Source organism: Pleurodeles waltl, chromosome 4_2 (assembly GCF_031143425.1).
Source record: "Pleurodeles waltl isolate 20211129_DDA chromosome 4_2, aPleWal1.hap1.20221129, whole genome shotgun sequence".
Classification (NCBI taxonomy): Eukaryota; Metazoa; Chordata; class Amphibia; order Caudata; family Salamandridae; genus Pleurodeles; species Pleurodeles waltl.
The window spans coordinates 560,279,825-560,300,447 of record NC_090443.1 but is presented as its reverse complement, the minus strand read 5'-3'; positions in this window follow the sequence as shown (position 1 = coordinate 560,300,447).

The following is a 20,623-nucleotide window of genomic DNA, read 5'->3' as shown; positions in this document are numbered from 1 at the left end:
CATACCCTTGCCCCTTAGGGCAACTTTAGCAACACAAATGGATGATGGACGGAGTGCTGAACAATGCAAACTCTCACCCCAAGTCACAGATAAGGGTTTAATCCATCGTTCTTTTGCTCACCATGCCACCACAGTTTAGACCCAGCATATGCAAATCGGTCTTGATCCTGTTCCTCATGGGAACAGTCCAGCCCGAACTGCTGGCCAGGTCCTCCCTGGACTGGAAACAAGCATCCTGGGACCGGTTTCAGGGTATCATTCTTCATCAACCAGGCTAGCTTGAATCCAGTGGCACAGTGAGCACGGAACCCACGTCTGGGCATAGCCTTCCCACTTAGTGCACCTTAGCAACACAAAAGGATGATGGACGGAGTGCTGAACAATGCAAACACTCACCGAGTCACAGATCTGGGTTTAATCCATTGTTCTTTTACTCACCATGCCACCCCAGTTTGGACCCAGCCATTTGCAAATCAGTCTTGACCCTGTTCCTCATGGGAACAGTCCAGCCCGAACTTCCAGGCCAGGTCCTCCCTGGACCGGAAACAAGTATCCTGGGACCGGTTTTAGGGTATCACCCTTCATCAGCCAGTCTAGCTTGAATCCAGTGGCACAGTGAGCACGGGACCCACATCTGGGCATACCCTTCCCACTTAGGGCAACTTTAGCAACACAAAAGGAGGATGGATGGAGTGCGGAACAATGCAAACTCTCACCCCAAGTCACAGATAAGGGTTTAATCCATCGTTCTTTTGCTCACTATGCCACCACAGTTTAGACCCAGCCATATGCAAATCGGTCTTGACCCTGTTCCTCATGGGAACAGTCCAGCCCGAACTGCTGGCCAGGTCCTCCCTGGACCGGAAACAAGCATCCTGGGACCGATTTCAGGGTATCATTCTTCATCAACCAGGCTAGCTTGAATCCAGTGGCACAGTGAGCACGGAACCCACGTCTGGGCATAGCCTTCCCACTTAGTGCACCTTAGCAACACAAAAGGATGATGGACGGAGTGCTGAACAATGCAAACACTCACCCGAGTCACAGATCTGGGTTTAATCCATTGTTCTTTTACTCACCATGCCACCACAGTTTGGACCCAGCCATTTGCAAATCAGTCTTGACCCTGTTCCTCATGGGAACAGTCCAGCCCGAACTTCCAGGCCAGGTCCTCCCTGGACCGGAAACAAGTATCCTGGGACCGGTTTCAGGGTATCACCCTTCATCAGCCAGGCTAGCTTGAATCCAGTGGCACAGTGAGCACGGGACCCACATCTGGGCATACCCTTCCCACTTAGGGCAACTTTAGCAACACAAAAGGATGATGGATGGAGTGCGGAACAATGCAAACTCTCACCCCAAGTCACAGATAAGGGTTTAATCCATCGTTCTTTTGCTCACCATGCCACCACAGTTTAGACCCACCCATATGCAAATCAGTCTTGACCCTGTTCCTCATGGGAACAGTCCAGCCCGAACTGCTGGCCAGGTCCTCCCTGGACCGGAAACAAGCATCCTGGGACCGGTTTCAGGGTATCATTCTTCATCAACCAGGCTAGCTTGAATCCAGTGGCACAGTGAGCACGAAACCCACGTCTGGGCATAGCCTTCCCACTTAGTGCACCTTAGCAACACAAAAGGATGATGGACGGAGTGCTGAACAATGCAAACACTCACCCGAGTCACAGATCTGGGTTTAATCCATTGTTCTTTTACTCACCATGCCACCCCAGTTTGGACCCAGCCATTTGCAAATTAGCCTTGACCCTGTTCCTCGTGGAAACAGTCCAGCCCGAACTGCCAGGCCAGGTCCTCCCTGGACCAGAAACAAGCATCCTGGGACAGGTTTTATGGTATCACCCTTCATCAGCCAGGCTAGCATGAATCCAGTGGCACAGTGAGCACGGGACCCACATCTGGGTGTACCCTTCCCACTTAGGGGAACTTTAGCAACACAAAAGGATGATGGACAGAGTGCTGAACAATGCAAACACTCACCCCCAGTCTCAGATCTGGGTTTAATCCAACGTTCTTTTGCTCACCATGCCACCCAAGATTGGTCCCAGCCATATGCAAATCGGTCTTGACCCTGTTCCTTATGGGGACAGTCCAGCCCAAACTGCCAGGCCAGGTTCTCCCTGGACCGGAAACAAGCACCCTAGGACTGGTTTCAGGGTATCACCCTTCATCAGCAAGGCTAGCTGAATCCTGTGGCACAGTGATCACAGGACCCATGTCTGGCCATACCCTTCCCACTTAGGGCAACATTAGCAACACAAAAGGACGATGGACGGAGTGCTGAACAATGCAAACACTCACCCCCAGTCACAGGTCTGGGTTTAATTTATCTTTCTTTTGCTCACCATGGCACTCCAGTTTGGACCCAGCCATATGCAAATCAGTTTTCGTCTGTAGGACCACTGCCTGTTCAGAAAAAATATTTTTACTGACATTCACAAAGGGGAAGAGGTCCTATGGGGACACCTTCCCGTTTGCGAATGGGTTAGCACCAGTCTGACACTGGTGCTAACTGCAATTGTTTTGCGACAGCATTCGCGGTATCAAAAACAATCATACATGACACTGCGAGTCGCAATTAGGAAGGAAATACCTCTTCCTAATTGCGACTTGCAGTCCCTTTTTACAATTCGGTAAATAGTTTACCGAACCTCAAAAATGGGTTGGAATATGTCAAAGTGCATTTTGCCCATTGCAAACGGCCCGATTCGCTGTTTGCGATGTTCAAACTGCTTCGTACATGTAGCCCTAAATGATTTGCACATTTAAGCAATCCTTGTTCAATTCAAAGTTTAGGCAGGTTGCTGAAGCAATTTGTCACAGATGTGTTGCCAACAAATGAATGTGGGTAAAAAGAAAAATTTTCAATTTGGTTCACATTGGAATAGCAGGATGTCCATTCAACAGAATGCAAATGGATTTTATTGAGATACCTGTGTGTGGTGGTTTGAAATACATTTGGGGATTGTCTGTATATTTAATCCCTGGATTGAAGCCTACCCCACACGTAGAAATTATAGTCTTAGAGTAGCAAAACCTTTATTGAGGGAGTTGATACCACATATTGGTTTTCCAGCCTCATTAGAATCAGACAGAGGAAGTCCCTTAAATAATGAGTTGATAAAATAACTATGTTCAGTCTTAAACATTGAGCAGATGTTGCAATGTAGATATCACCATGAAACCTTTGGATTAGTGGAGCTAAGGAATGGTACTCTGAAGGCACGACTTGCAACACTGTGTGCATCTACAAATTTGAAGTGGCCATATGCGTTGCCTTTGGTTCTGCCAGCATGCGAAATACACCTGATAGAAAGACTGCAGTCTCCCCCCATGAAATTCTCTTGGGTAGAGCAATGAGATTGCCAGCTGTTCCTGCAACCACTCTTGTGAATATAACAGATGATATGGTACCTGATTGCTGCAAGAGTCTAGCTGATGTGGTCCACTCTTTCTCTCACCAGGTGGAAAAAACAGCCTTGTCGCCATCCCAAGACCAGTGTCACAGTCTGCAAGCTGGTGATTGGGTGGTCATTAAGAAGCACATGCAGAAAACATGTCTGGAACCTAGGTGGAAGGGGCCATTACAAGTTGTACTCATAATAACGACTGATGTGCAGTAAGCTGGGATCCCAAACTGGCTTCACGCCAGGGACAATCAAAAAGTGGCCTATCATCTGGATGGTGATGAAGAAGAGTTGTTGAAAGCACCAACAACTACTATACTGTCGCAAAGAGCAAGAAGAGAAACTGTGGAAACAGTAGCTGAGATAGTGCAAACTGGTGAAGATCCAGGTAGAACTCTAAGGGATGAAATATAGGTTCCTGAAGCTGCTCACGCACCAGAAAACATAGTTGGAGAGTCAACTCAGAGGAGGATTCTCCCAGAAGCAGACTATTGGAAAAAATTAACGTTTCCTGAACCAGCTGAGGAAGGAGCTGATTTCAATCAAAGTCCTGCAGATTTGACTCCTCCTGATTTAGCTAATGTTGTAGGTAAATGAAGTCAATGTCAAAATCCTGCCAAACCAAGAAGAGTTGTAAGTCCAGGTTTGCAATCAACACTGTCAGGAAAAGCTGTGAAAGTAGACAAGAGGCTTGAACTGCAAACAAATGAAAAGGTTCCAGGTGTGCTATCAACTATAAATGAGGAGCCAGTCACAACAACAAGAGCAGATACGGATGAAGATCTGAATGAAGAAGAAATAAGTGCAAATCGGGGATCAAAAAGAAAAAGAGTTGCAAGTTGAAGATACTCAGGTCCTTAATGGGCGTATTTTACAACAGATGAGTGGCAGTGTGAATTTTAGTCCTTTTGTTTTGATCATAAAAATTCCAGCTCAATATTTTGGAACTTGAAATTGCTTTTGAATTGAGATTTGAAACTACATTGCCAACTGAACAAGAGAGACATTATACACGAAAAGTCATAATTACTGATCAATGGAATATGACCTACTGAAAGAGATTTTGGAAAACCTGATTTGTACAAGCTGATAGACCAATTTTTGTCAAACTTTTGGAGAAAAGTCAGAAAGCTACTGTAAATAACTGCAAAGAAAATTGAAGATTATTTTTTACTTTTGTTTGGCTACATAGTTAAATCTAGTCTTCTTTTCTTTCGCTTTCTGATTCTTTAGAGGTCATGGATACTAATCACAATCGCATTAAAAACAATAGGTGTTGCAAGTGTATGTGTGTCGGATTAGCAATTGTATGTGTGATAGTAAGTTTGTTGTTGATTGTAAGTATGAGTGTTTCTAGAAAAGCAAAAATTAATGATACACCTTCTTCAGTGACTACTACGCTTCCTAAGTTAGAAAAGTATAACAGGGATGAGAAATACTTGCACTTAAACAACTCAAAAGGAGATGTTTCTTCTAATTTTTGTTATTGTTTGTTGTATGAATAGGTTGAGATAATGAATGTGAGAGAATGTTATGTTTGCATGCAGATTCCTTTATCAGTGCAGGAAGGAATTACTTACCAAAGCTTGCCATTAACATATAGAATTAGTTGTAGTATTTTACTAACAAGGCTTTATGCCAAGAGTACATACAATATTTCTACTCTAACTTTGACATAGTGTTTTCCTTTGTTCTGATTAACCAACAGTTGAGTAACATAGCTAAATGAAGAAATATTGACATTGTGGGAGGTTTCTTTGAGCCTACACTAACGTTTGGTACTGCTTATGCTCACTGAATTATTCGTACGTGCTTGCTTTCGCCAGTAGAAACATATTTTCTAGATCAAACTGATGACAGAAGAAAGGCATTGAAAGAAAAAATAGAGAAAGGTTTAGTGGAGAGGACATTTAGAAATTATCATGCATATAGTGAGACTAAAACACGAGGGAAGCTTCCTCTAGATTTTCAACATGTAGGAAACCTTTGTATTTACAGAACGCAATCCAGAACTGATACAAAGTTTGTGGGAGTGAGTGAGTGCAGACATGTAGGTCTTTTTAAGAATACATGGGACTTTATGTGAAATGGTCAACATCCTGTGATTCGTGGGTTATATCACATATGTGGCAAGGATGCCTATTATCGTCTCCAAATGAGATGGTATGGGACTTATTATTTGGGAGTGGTATTCCCAAAGATTTACCAGACTGACAATATAGATGACACAAATAAATCGCAAAGACCAAGATCAAAAAGAGCAACTCATTCTGAAATATTTGGGGATATATTTGGAACAATTATTCCTTTGTAGGAGTTGTTTTGAAGGCCATGAAAATTAAAAAGTTGTCTACTATTGTGGATAACATGTTGACTGATTTTTCTGGAGCCATACTTTTAATGGATACTGAAATGGCTGCAGTCCGTTCAATGGTTCTCCAGAATAAACTTGCGTTAGATATTCTTTTAGCAAAGGAAGGCGGAGTCTGCCGGATGCTGAAAGCAAAACATTGTTGCATCTATATCCCTGACAATAGTAAAGGAATTAGACATTTTGTTAAGAATCTGACAGATTTAAATTCTGACTTAAAAGATCTGAAAGAGACAGGAGTATCAGATAATATTGACAAAGGTTTTACTGAAGTGAAAAATTAGCTGGTTAATCTTGGTCAGGGTATTGTGGGAAAAATATTGAAACCATTATTAATTGTGGTTGTATGTGTCATCTGTATAATCAGATTTCACAAATTGTACATACTGATAAAAAGACAAAGGATGAAAAATTAACAGAGGAGGGAAGAAATTAAATTAGAAAGGATGTGAAGCAGATACTTTCATGATTTGAGAAAAACTGAAAAGTGGAGAAAACCGAGAAACAATAGATATTGTAGACAAACTCAATTTTTAGCTAACTCACAAGTATTAATACAGGTATTAATAAGTATATTTTGTGACAACACATATAGTCGTCAGAGGAGGGATTGTTGGAGTGCAAACATTATTATTAAAAATTTTGTCATTAAATATAATGTGAAATAACATCTAATAAAGAGCCTAACTGAAATTATGTATTACTAAGTAAAAATGTGTAGCTGATATGGTGGACATGATAAACATTATGAAAATTGAATAATAATGTATACTAAACTGATTAATCATTTAAGTATTATGAAATATTTTATTCTTCATGTTTAGCATTGGTTTTAAAAGCCATCACGTTTTAGTAATTTTCCAAAGGCACAATGTCAAAAATGTTAACTCTGCAAAGTGATGTTTCTTGAAGCATCCTGTGTGACTTGCACACTGTGAAAAAGTTATGTTCTTTGATAGTAGCATTTGTTTCCTGAGATGAGATAATAATCTAAACAATAGACTTCAGTGCTCAGTGTCCTATTTCATGTTACAATATTTGTATTTGCTTGAGTTTTAGTTTCTTGGCAGGAAGCACATGTAATGTTTTTCTACACTGCTTAAATGTAATTATTGAGAGGAAACTGGTGATCACAAGCAAGAGAAAATGAGCCAATCATGGATCCAGAAAATGAAGAAAGATACTTCTGAAACGTGGATCAAAGGTTATTGGTTCAACACTAAAACACCCCAAAGTCTGACCAATAGAAACTTAGCTAGTGGCTTTCTAGGATTCTAATAAAGCAAAGTTTAGATGACGTAAGTTCAGATTGTTTGCTTCTATGGTAGAGAGATGACGTGTTCCTATTTCTTAGCTATTTGCCTATGATTTTGTCAATTCAAATGCATTAAGGCCAAACAATACTGAACTGTTCCCTATTATGCCATTGCCCGATGAAGAAGACCAGAAGATGCTCCACTGATGAAGACATTGCTGCTTGCTGATCCATTTGGGAGAGGTATAACCAAAAGTGCATTTGTTTTCCTTGCAGATTTTGGCTAGCGCCATAGACAGCTGTTTTCCAAATTAATTTGTGTCTACTTTTCCTTTTTGCATGGAGCCCAAACATGCTTATCGAATTTCAGTATTAGTTAGGGATGTCAAATTCTAAATTTGACTGTTATATAAAATTTGATTGTAATCAATTAATCTGCAATAAATAAATGTATTCTATTTCTATGATTCATCTGTTATTTTTGTTATTCTGCATGGCGGTTCTTGAATGTTTAATGATAAATATTCTGTCTAGGTTAAGATGCTTCCGAAGATTTGGTCAGCCTGCATTGTTTCTGTACTTATATAATTTGGCCTTGTGTTTGATTTACGTGATCTTAGCATTGTTAATCTAAAGGGCAATGAATGTTTGAACTTTACTAAATTGGTGTGGTAATTCATGGCCACATAGGTCATGGTGCGTATAAATTACTGAATTCAAAATTGAAATTGATGTTTATTGATTTGACATTGTTAATGTTGATTTTTAGGATGTTATCACACTCCTATCTGAGTCCAAAGATTTGTGTTGACCTCTAAGGGTAATAGATGGTTACCCTATACGTGTCACCTTAAAAATAAAATATCAAAAGAAATATAAGGCTGGACATGCCCACAAGGTCAAACAAGGACAAAACAAATCTACGGTTACTTGTGGTCAGGTTCAGAGTTGACATGGTTTAATATTTGTTCTAGACTGCTCCTATTGAAGAAGAGCTGAGGCTGATTTGCATAACTTTAGGCTTTTGTGGAGTGGCACAATGAGGGTAAAATGATTCACTGGAATATTCCCCCAATGAATTGGCAGTGGTTGAGATGTATTTTTCTCTGTTTCTTTGTTTTTCTCTGCAAGATTCCCTAGGTGCAACAGAGAAACACAGACGTAGACCCAAAACTCAAGCAACACTTCGTGGATGAGGGCCACCAGGCCAAAACCAATCTTGGTTTGCTTGTGTTTCTTTTCAGAGGGAATGTCTTCTGTCAGTTTAGGCTGGACTTTTCACTCTGGTGCAGGGCTGAGGCAAATTGCATAAGGATGCTCCCTAATGAGTACAATTGAGTTAGGTAACAATAAACATCTATTATTGAACATCACAATACACTTCAAGGTGAATATGGGCTTTACAGAATGTTGTGTTGTGTTATGAGTGACAGAGTGAGTATTAAAATGATGTGCTGGAACTTGTCTCAAGTCATTACTAGATTAACTCAAGCATTCCACTTATCACTTTTTTGTCTTTTTTGTCATTTTCCTCTCCAAGCAACTAACCTCGTTACCCTTGGCAAGTGTAATTTTGGGATGGAACTTTAAGACAAAACTGAATCTCTAGATGCTTTAGAGGTGTGCATCCTATTTGGACCTGACCAGATGGGTCACAACCCCCATCTCAAGAATTTGTGACATCCTAGATATAATTTTCATAATTTGTACTACCTTATTAAGTTCATAGCAGACTTGGATGTATTACTTTGAACCGTAAATTTTTGAATTTGAAGGCAGCAAACCCCTTTAAGCTCTCTGATCCCATGCAAAACCTCTTCCATAAGTACATGCAACAATCTTTGGTCTTCTTTCTCTAATTCTATATCTGCTCTGACATGTCTAGTTCTAAAAATCTTTGTAACACCCTCTACCTCTAATTAGGAGATTCTTGAACAGTATACAAAAAAGATGAACACCTCTGGCACAACAATTATAGTAACACCACTAAAAATCCATATAAATTTGCCTTGAAAGACTAATTCTGCTCTCAATGCCTCTCTCCATGTCTGCCAGGAACATATTGAAAATGCATTGAACTCCACCAAAAAGGTTAGACTTTATAGTAAAAATATTTTGCAATATGCCTTTTTCACCACAGTAGTCTACCTTCTTTGGAACTGCTCCTTCCTTTCACAGTTCCTTTATGACAAAATAAACCTCAATAGACAGTCATTCAAAATGGACACTAGCACCATATATACCTCCCTCCTTACCACGGCTCACATGATCTTCTGCCCCCTGGTCCTGTTCTTCCTCCTTTTTCGAAAATATGAAAATCTACAGGACAGTAAACAATATTGTCTATCAGCTATTCAAACCCTTGGACTTTTTCCATCTCATAAAGAATGTTCAGAAAGTCTTAACGTCTGTCCTGTGTGTTCTCAGTAACCAGTCAATGTAAATAGCTGAGCTTGCCATTATCTGCAAAAGACAGTTGTTGCACTCCTTCAGATGAAAGCCACTGACTATCTCCTGCCTTTTCCTGCTAGAGTGCAGAAAACATAGGTGATGACCAATTATCATATTTTATTGAAAACTGCCACAACCTGAACCCTGCATATGCAGGTTTCAGATTGGCACATGGGATGGAAGCTGTTTTCATCTATGTCCTAGATAATGTTCAGTGTATCTTGCATACAGGTAGTACAGCTATACTTCTCCTACTGGACCTCGTGGCAGCTTTTGACATGATCTCCCACTTCATTCTAATGGACTGCCTTCACAAAGTAGGTAGGGTATACTTCTCTGGCTTACTGCTTCTTAGTAAACTAGGCCAATGATATCTTTTTTTAGACATTGCAAACGTCTTTCAACATTCTATCTTGTGGAGTTCCTCAATACTTTTTAACATGTAGGTGGCTCTGCTTGCTTCCATTGAATGTTCAGTTGGTTTCACCTTTTTGTCTTACACTAATGGTATACTACTGGGCATTCATGGAGAGCTCCAAACTAGTACAAAATTAGTTTTTTTCTAATTGGCCCTGTTTCATGTAAAAATTTGTGATTGTGCCAGACAACACAATTCTAAATTTGTAGGCAAGAAATATGCCAAAGTAAAAAAAATCTTAAACACTGGGAGTTACTCTGGCTTTGCCATCAACTTGTCCCTCCATGTATATACACAGAAATAGAAGGAAAAGGGGCTGAGACCTGGAGTAAGTGGCAGCATTAATGCACTAGAGGCTTGGTCATACTCTTAAAAGAAGACATGATAATAAGAACCTAAGAGAACACACAACATCTGTTGTCACTCAAGATCTTCATCAAGCACACAAACATCAATAATTCACTGGAATGATCTAGAAACAGCAGAGAGATTGCATGAATATTTAGGCATAAGAGAAAAAAGAAAAAAAGACACAGACACTATGGCTTTCTTGTGCACATCTAACATGCAACATCACTTTTTCATACAGGCGGGCCCCAGCTGCCTCTTAGGAATGTGAGAAATTTAGGTTCAGCAAGCACAATGCGTAGCATCGCAAATTCATGAAATTGAATTCATTTATGAATTAAGGCCCAAATGTATGTAGCTTTAGGTTTGCGATTTCCTAATAGAGAATTTTTGCAGTTCACTATTAGGAAATCGCGTACTGCTATGTACTACAGTGTGTTTAACACTGTTTGCGATTCCCAAATGGATCGTAAGGGAGCTGCCTCATTAAAATTCATGAGGCAGGTCGCAATTTGCGACCCTTTGGGAATGGTCAGCACTCACAGGGATGGTGGCCTGTTGAGTTCAGCAGACAACTATGTCTGTGACGGCTTTTTCAACAAAGCAGTTGTATTTTTTTGTAATGCAGCCCATTTTTCTTGAAATAAAACGGGATGTAATAAAAAAAAGCAAAATGGAAAGTTTTCTTTTCATTTTTTCAGAGTAGGCAGTGCCCCTGGGACCACCGCCTGCTCTTAAAAAAAAATTCCACCCACATTCACAAAGGGAAAGGGATCCCTTGAGGACCCATTCTAGTTTGTGAATGGTTAGCACCAAGTTGAAGTTGGTAGTAATCTGTGAATATTTTGCAACCGCATTCCTAGTCCCAATACATTCCTACATACCAATGTGACTCACTATTAGGAAGGGATGCCCTTGGTATGCCCTTCCTAACTGCGAGTTGCAAACCTTATTTTGGGAGTCGGTAATGGGTTAGCAACTACCAAAATAGGGTTGGTACATGCCAAAAAGCATTTTATCGGGCATAAATGGCCCGATGGGCCATTTCTACCAGGTAAAAAGCTTTGTACATCTGCCCATAGCTCCTTTGTACCTGATTGGCTGTTTGCTGGTAAGATATGGGTATTTATTTCCTTGCCGTCATTCAAGTATCTGGCAGTAGGATGGAAGGCAAGAGAAAAGAGAAGAGGATACATGCGCCTTTTGCTTCCTCCAGCTCTAACAGGGATGATGTGAACCAGAAAAGCTCAGATCTAGACATTCTCAATACATTTCATCTGGTAGTCTGATAGTGTTATTTGCTTCCCAAGTTCAACAAATGATTGAGGTGGCAGTATCTAAGTCACTGGCTTTCATGCCTAAGGAGAAAGTTAAGCCAATTTGGTATAATCAGACTAGATGATTGATTTATAAGTTAGGATTTTCATGTGATAATTGGGATAATTTTGCTCTGGTGGGTGGGTTAGGATATCTGTCAACAGCTGTATGTAGGGCCACAATTTGTGGAAAGGAAGTCGGGAAAGCATGTTAAAAGTATTCTATGATATGTGAAAAAGGATTGGACTTTGAGAAGTTTCGCAGTTGTAATTTCTAGAAAGTGAAGAAGTCGAATGGGAAAGGAAGCAGAGAGAGTGAAGAGGAGAAAAGCACGTCGGTCCAAGTGGGTAAGAGTTAATCTTTTAGGATGTGATAGGTGATGGCTGGGTGGGGAAATGGGAGAATTGGGCTTTATGTGTAGAACCTGCAATCAGGGTCCTTTGGCAAGTCTGGTAGAGAGAATGCATGGAGTTTTATTTCATTAATGCACATATTTTCTATTGCTTTCCTCCTCCAGATTCTGATTGGCTGGGAAGGTCTCTCTCACTCTAGCGCTTGGTTCATGATGAGTTGAGTTTGCTATTGGGTTCTTTTTACAGATTCAAAGTTGCAGTAAATGGCCAGAGAACATGTTTCTGTCCTGGGGTGGAAGACTGATCTTTGGAAAGGTCCAGTGAAATGTTTGTTCAGTTAAGAAATAATGTCAAAGGAATGGCTTGTGACTGTCAAGATGATGCCTTGCTAAGCATTGTTAACGTCTTTGTTTAATAGGTGAAAGAGGTGGAAATGTAAATACAAGGTCTAGTCTCCTAGGTTTGTCCTCCTTCTACATTTGTGCCCCCTTTAGATGTTGTTTGTTTGGGAGACGCGTGAAGGGTTTGAATAAGTATAATTGGGATAGTGAGGACAAAAGACTTTGGCCCTCATTTTGACCCTGGTGGTCTTTTGACCTCCAGGGTTCATGTGGCGGTATCACCGCCAACAAGCTGGCAGTGAATACCGCCACATTATGAGTGTGGCGGGTCGGCCGCTGCCAACCTGCCACATCTCCACACATACCGCCATCGCAGTATGAACCACCAGGCCGGAGGTGTTCATCTCTGACCCGGCAGCCCACAGAAGACCGCCGGCGGCATTACTAGGCGCAGGCCTACTGCCATGGCTTCCGCGCCGGTAGCACCACCACGAAAATCATGGCGGTAGGGCTACAGATGACTGAGAATTTCTTCCCTGTCACCGGTAGACGGCTCCCTCATCCCCCCCAGCAAGCACCTGACCCCTACACTCCCCCTACAGTCACAGCACCCCCAAACCCCCTATAGTCACAGCGCCCCAAACCCCCTCCCCACATACATGTACACATACACCCCCACACACCACACATACACCCATTCACTTACACTTCCATGCACGCATCAACTCACACTCATCCATACACGCATTCACTTACACATACTCACATGCATTCAGGCATGCATCACACAGACATGCAGACACGCACTCACTATAACATTCAAACATGCATTCGCTCACACGCATACAACCACGCATACACCACAGCACTCACAGACGCATTCACACACATTCACACACAGACACCACACACACACAGACACGCACACACAACACCCCCTAACTTCCCACTCCCCTCCCCTGTTGGACGCCTGACTTACCGTGTACGGCGAGGAGGTTGTCCGTCAGGGAACGGGAAGGGGCACTGCTAACGCCAGCAGTGCCCCTCCATCAGGACACAGCCAGGCCGTATTAATGGTATTAATACGGCTGTCTGCATTCTTCTGGCAGGGCAGTGCAGGTGGTAGCACCGCCCAGGGGCCCCCGTCCACCAGCATGGCTACTGCCGGATTTCCACCCAAAGTGTGGTGGAAATCAGGCAGTGCCCATAATATGGCTGACGAAAGACCACCAGCACTGACGGTCTTCTGGCACGCGTGGCTTTGGCGATCTTGGTCAGAGACCACCAAAGTCATAATGAGGGTCTCTGTGTTTTTTTTTCCTCTTTGGTTAATTTGTCTCCATGGTTGCTGCTGTGTTTCCCTTAAGGATGGGGGTAATGGGCAAGGTGTGATGGGCAGGTATTTAAAACCAGATTTGTAGACTGAGGTTGAGTTACATTCAGTTTATTTGATTTATTTGCAGATGTTACATTCTGCAGACATACGACTGGGGTATTCTTGCCTTACCCTTTTTAAACTTTAATCTGAGTGCTATTCAACCCAATGTGCAATGGCTTTAGTTCTTTCCTCAAGCACAATTACAAGTTGTGCTGCCAAGCAACCTCCATCAAGCACTCCTACATTATCCAAGGTCTGCAAGTATGCTATTAAGCCTCCCCAAATACATCTAAGAAAGTATATATTTTTATCTCTGCCCTGGCTAGTCATGGTTGTAGATTATACATCTATGCAGATGGTTCTAAGCTCATCTTCTGGCTTGAGGGTACTGCCCAACCCCATCAGGCACTCAATCTACCTTGAAGTTCATTTGGAGCTGGATGGGCACTAACTTCCTCGAGCTAACTGCCAATCTAACTGAGATGGTTAGTCTCAATCACAAAATGGATCTCTGGGTCAAAACCTACTGGCCTTCTGAACTCTGTGCCTCACCTGTCCCAGCAGCCTCTGCCATGAGCCAGGGCTTCATGCTAATCAATCAACTACCTATGATCCCCCAGATCAAAGCAGTCATGACAAAGTACATTTGTCTACTGAAATCCATTTAGAAGGCCGCTCCCCTACTGTCACCTAAGGTTTTGAAATCGGCTATTGTAGCAGTAATTGTTTCCTGCTTGTACTTTGCAAACTCCACATATTTGGGTTTCTCTGCAACTTTTTAACACAAACTGCAAATCATTCAAAAGACAGCAGTGAGGATAATCTGTAAACTGCATTGATATGCACATATCTTGCCTCCCTTAATGAAGCTTTACTGGCTTCCTGTCAAACAGAAAGCAATTTTTATAATGGCTTGTACTATTTAGAAATCCATTCTTTACCAGTCTCCAGTCTTCGTAGCAAGCAAAATTAGGAAATATATTTGTTCTTGAGCTTTAAGATTTACTCTTGTCAACCAGTTCAGGATTCCTCTGTTTAAGCCACAGAGAGCAGTGGTCAGAAACTTCTCTAACCTGCTCTCCACCTCATGGAACACTCTCCATTCCTTGTTCAGGCTGGAACCCAACTTCCTGAGGTTCAGGAAGCTTTTGAATGCCTGGCTGTTGAAGCAAGCTTTTGATTGGACTCACCCTTCTCTCTTTCCTTCCTGGTTGTCACAGAGCAAGAAATTCTTAGGTGCACATGTGCTCTATAGGCTTTCCTAACATAACCTAAGAAATTTGTATTAATTTGCACAAAGACTGGTCCTGACATAGAAACGAACCCCCAGGTGATCATATTGCATTTTGATATAAGTGTACATTGTAATCATGAGGACTGTGCTGAATTGCTACATAGAATCTACTCAAAAACAGTTACAAGAGAGGAATAATTTTCACACATTCCTCCTCTCAGGAAAGAAAAATTAGTGAAACAAGGGGCTAACATGGATTCTTCATCCTTGATTGTTTCCCGTACTTGGAAAAGCATGTCAACCATTTCATATCTGGACTCTAGCTAATTAACTACAGTCTTATTCAGTTCTTGTACTCGAGCAGTCTTTCAAATGAGGCTTGCATTTTGCCCCTCTATTTTCCTCATCTATACACAAGGGGAGACCAAATTATCACAAAACATTCTATTTTGATAGGGAAGCAGTCTTCTCTTCAGAAAATAATGCAGTGCTGTGCAGAAAGGATGGTGCTTTCATTGCAGATTTCAATGCAAGCATCTCGATAATAAGGGGCAGATTTATGGAAAGTGGTGCTGCACCGAGTGCAGCGCCACTTTCCCAGTGCCCCTTAGCACGTCCCTACCCCCACCATGTGTGTGCCGTATTTAAAATATGGCGCACCATGGCCCAGGGTAGGGGTAATAGCATAATTTCTCATGACGCTATTAATGTATTCTGCAGGAGTAGCTGCAAAATATTGGTCAGCCTGTATAGTTTCTGTACCTATATCGTTTGGTCTTGTATTTGATTTATGTGGTCTTAGCATTCTTAATCTAAAGGGAAATAAATGTTTGAACTTTACTAAATTAGTGAGGTGATTCATGGCCACGTAGGTCATGGTGCGTGTAAATTACTGACTTTAAAATTGATGTTTATTGATTTGATATTGTTAATGTTGGTTATCACACTCCTATCTGAGTCCAAAGATTTGTGTCAACCTCTAAGGGTAAGAGATGGTTACCCTATACATGTCACCTTGTAAATAAAGTATTAAAAGAAATATTAGGCTCGACATGCCTACAGAAGTTGGTAGCAGAGGATGGTTTCATCTCATTAGGAGGGAAACCTCCTGTTTTTAATAGTTATATGTCATTTAAAAGAAATTGGGAGATTTGGTTGTACCAGTGCTTAATGAAATTGAGAAATTTTGAAAACTGGTTTTGCCAATGCAGGTTTGGATGAAATTTGGTTGTGCCAATGCTTGTTTGGAGATGTTGTCAGTGTTTTTAGTTTAATTTGTGTTTGGGATAGGGTTTGGGCTTGCAGTGGTTTAGCAAAATCGCAGGTGAATTGTAATGGTTGTGAGAAATAGGGAGTTTGCGTACTCCAACGTAGTTGTTAGGGAGTGCGCGTATTCTAAAGGGTGTATGTAGGGAAGTTGTTGTACTTCAATTGGGTGTGATGCTTTGTGCTCAGAAATTGCCCACATGGTTATTAGTATGCAGACCCTGTGTGGTCTAAGACTTTGGAGTATTGTACAAGTGTACGAGACACTTATTTATTGTTATTGTTTGGTCAAATAGTATTCCTAAAGTGTGTGTTAAAGGGAGTGTTAGTTTGACAGATATTAGTGATTCCTGAGTGCACAGGAGGATCTAGTATTAGTCAAGGGTGAAATTTGCTAGTCACATTTTACTTGCGAAACAGAGAAAACAAAGATCTAATGAGAGCTAAAAGCCGCAATCAAAATATTCGTGAAGCTTCAGAAGTGATTGTGTTCCCTACCTATAGTAAGCAGACAAGTTGGTGTGTTGATTTTTCTTTGGTGTTTGCAATATTTTGCATTTAGTTTCATATGAATCGAGTTTGAAGAACAAGCCACAAGACTTTGTCACCGCTGTGTGTGTGTGTGAGTGTGACATTACTAGGTCCGCGCTGAGATCGGTTGGTGAAAAGGAGCCACTAAGCAATTGGAGAATAGTTTTGAAGCGTTATTGGTTGAGAGAGGCAAGCAAAAAGGATTTTCGGATTGAATTACTTCCTGTTTTGAATTTAACTCATTGGTTTAAGCCGGATTGAAGTATAAATGATTTTTTTTAAAGTGTTCATGAGTGCGCTTAAGGGAGATGCTTTTATTCCAGTTAGAATAGGAGATTGCCCCACCAGAAGGTATGCCTGCCTTTGTCGTAATTGAAGAGCAACGTACTGCAGCATGTATTTGCTTAAAACAGTGGTGCAAAATTACGGAGAAGGACGGGAGCTTAGCGTTTCCTGCCTATGGAGCTTTTAATGGGAGCATTTTAGAAAATTTGTGAAGAATGCTGTATGAATTAAAACCTCCTCCAAGACTAGCACCATTTGAAGCCTTAGCCATTTGGAAATTAGTGGCATGAGAACAAAGTTGACAAGACATTGTTAGAGGCAAGGTGGGATTATGAGCAGAAAGTTTAGAGAACAGAAACTTTAAAGGGTATTAAAAACGTTTCCTGCAATTACACAAGAGAAAGAGAGCAGTGTCGGACAAAAGACAAAGAAAAAGACGAAGAAGAAGATGAGATGAAATCAGATGAGGCTAGGAAAGCATTGACTTATAATGATGCCTCAGATGATGATTACTTTATAGTGCAGTTATTGAGGAGTCATACTCCTTCATATGCAGCACAAGCGACAAGTCCAGGTACTAGTACTGGTCCAAGTGTACCACTACCAGTTGTAGTAATGCAAAGTCAAGTATAGGGCACAACTAATGCTCCTATTTTCACAGTTACTCAGATACCTATTACAAAGCCTGCGATAATTGTAGTCTATCCTGCAACTCTTGTTGTAAGTTCTGCACGGAGCATGACAGTACCAGTGGTCCAATCATCACAGTTATCACAGATTTTTCAGAAACCAATGATGGTTCAGGTAGAATCTACACATAGTTCAGTGGCTCCATTGCAAGTTCGGAGAATGCCGAGGTACATCTGTAACAATATTGCTGTCAAATTCTTCAATGGTTTCAGGTCAGAGTTCAGGAATGATTCACTCGAGAAATCAGAATGTTCATTTAAGTCCACAAGCATTAAAAGTACCTGTTACTATTGGTCCTGTTGTACCATTGTCTGCCCAGGGAAATAATGAGACTAATGTACAAATCTTTTTAATTCAAATGCAGAAATGGAGATACTCAATGTTACTGCGGGAGTCATGTCTCCAATGAATCAAACTTTTGACAAGACAAGTCCACTGATTGACTTAAATTATCCTAGGACTTCACACAATTTGGGAAAGTCAGATTTGAATTCAAATTAATTTCTGATGACTCCTGAGACTCCATGTATTACTCCACAGAATGTGCCCAATGTAAATAATAATGTTTCATTTCAAGGTTTGACAGCTCAGCAGTTAACAGACTGCTTGGAAAGACTGAGTGGAGGAAAAACAATTGCTGATGGCGGGGGGGAAATCATTGACCCTGGCAAGACTTAAATTAGAATTAAAAGAAATGATTAAGGGAATACTTGAGTTATATATAATTGACTCATATAATGAAGATGAGTTTTGCTTGATGTGTAAAAATGTTACAAACAGAGCTGTTTTGTTCTGGCTCGACTTTGCGTCGATCCAGTGGGCCGTGCGTAGAATTTCCGGTCACAAAGCAGGCGCTGCGTCTATCTTTTCCATGCGAAGTCGGGCTGCATCATTCCAGTTTGGCGTGCAGTGATTTTCTCATTGCAATGCAGGCTGTGCGTCATTTCTTGCAGGCTGTGCATCGATTTTCACTGCACAAGGAGTTCTTTTTCAGGAATGAAGTATTTTTGGTCCTGAAACTTCAGGGAACAGGAGGCAAGCTCTATCCACGCCATTGGAAAGCACTTCTCAGCACAGCCAGGGAGCAGCAAGGCAGCAGGGCAACAGCAATGCAGCAGTCCTTTTCGGAAAAGCAGTAAGGTGAGTCCTTTGGGCAGCCAAGCAGTTCTTCTTGGCAAGTTGCAGGTTCTGGTTCAGGAATTCTTCTCCAGTGGCATCTTGTCCAGAAGTGTCTTGATGAAGTAGAGTGTCTATCTCAGAAGTGTCTGAGTTGGTAGGGTCAGAGACCCTGCTTAAATACGCAAATGTGCCTTTGAAGTAGGGGAGACTATAAAGAGTGGCACACAAGTACACAAGGTCCCCTTTCAGTTCCATCCTGTCTGCCAGGGTCCCAGTAGGGGGTGTGGCAGTGCTTTGTGTGAGGGCAGGCTACTGTCCTTTGACATGTAAGAGTCAGGCCCTCCACCCTCCCGAACCAGGAAGACCCATTCAATATGCAGATGTATGCAAGCGTGGTTGAGCATCCTGTGTTTGGGGTTGTCTGAGTGAATGCACAAGGGAGCTGTCAACTGAACCTAGCCAGACGTGGATTGTAATGAAGGATTTAAATGCAGAGAAATGCTCACTTTCTAAAATTGGCATTTCTAAAATAGTAATATTAAATCCAACTTCACCAGTCAGCAGGATTTTGTATTACCATTCTGGCCATACTAAATATGACCTTGTTTCTCCTTTCAGATCAGAAGCTACCACTCAAACAGTATATGAGGGTACCACTAATGTTAGCCAATGAAAGGAGCAGGCCTCACAGCAGTGTAAAATGAATGTAGGAGTTTTACACTACCAGGGCATGTAAACTACACAGGTACATGTCCTGCCTTTTGTCTACACAGCACCCTGTCCTATGGGTTATCTAGGGCCTACCTGAGGAGTGACGTATATGTAGAAAAAGGGGAGTTGTAGGCTTGGCTAGTACTTTTAAATGCCTAGTCGAATTGGCAGTAAAACTGCAGACACAGGCCCTGCAATGGCAGGCCTGAGACAAGGTTAAGGGGCTACTTAAAGGGGTGGCACAATCAGTGCTGCAGGCCCAATTGTAGCATTTAATCTACAGGCCCTGGGCACATATAGTGCACTTTACTATGAACTTAAAAGTAAATTAAATAAGCCAATTTGGTATAATCCAATGTCACTATGTTTTAGGGGACAGAGCATATGCACTTTAGCAGTGGTAAAGTGTGCAGAGTCCTAAAACCAGGAAAAACAGTGTTCAAAAAGTGGAGGGAGGCAGGCAAAAAGTTAGGGGTGGCCACCCTAAGGCTGTCAGGTCTAACAATTGCCTTATTGAATCATTTGGGTGAAAACGGCCATAAAGTGTCCACAACAAAATTACAGTACTCTCAGAAATAAATAAAATACTTAGGACATCAACCAGAGAAAGGTGCAAGGAAGGCATCCAGAGAGAGAGTTACAGCTATTTTCCAAATTAATCCTCCAGTTACACAAAAAGATGTCAGGATGTTTCTGGGAATAGTGGGCTATTGTCGTGAATGGAGTCCCAATTTTTCTGTTATTTCAAAGCCATTGTAGAGACTGACTCACAAAGATGTAACTGATCCAGTGCTCTTTGATTAAACTTGTGTGGAAGCTTTTACTGAGCTGAGAGAGAGTCTGTGCTGAGCACCAGTTTTGGGAATGCCTGAATAAACAAAACCATTTTTTGTTTTGTCATGAATGTGATTGTTGTGCACTTTCAGTCCTTACACAGGTACATGGTGGTGTAAACCACCCTGTAGCAAAACTTTCTGCTACTTTGGACCAAGTTGCATCAGTTTTGCCTGGCTGTTTGCGGACTGTGATGCTGGTTTATCCCTCATGCATTGTGAGAGTATTGTGATGGGATATCCTTTAACTGTTTTGGTCCCACATTCTGTCGAAGTTTTGCTTACCTGAACAAAGAC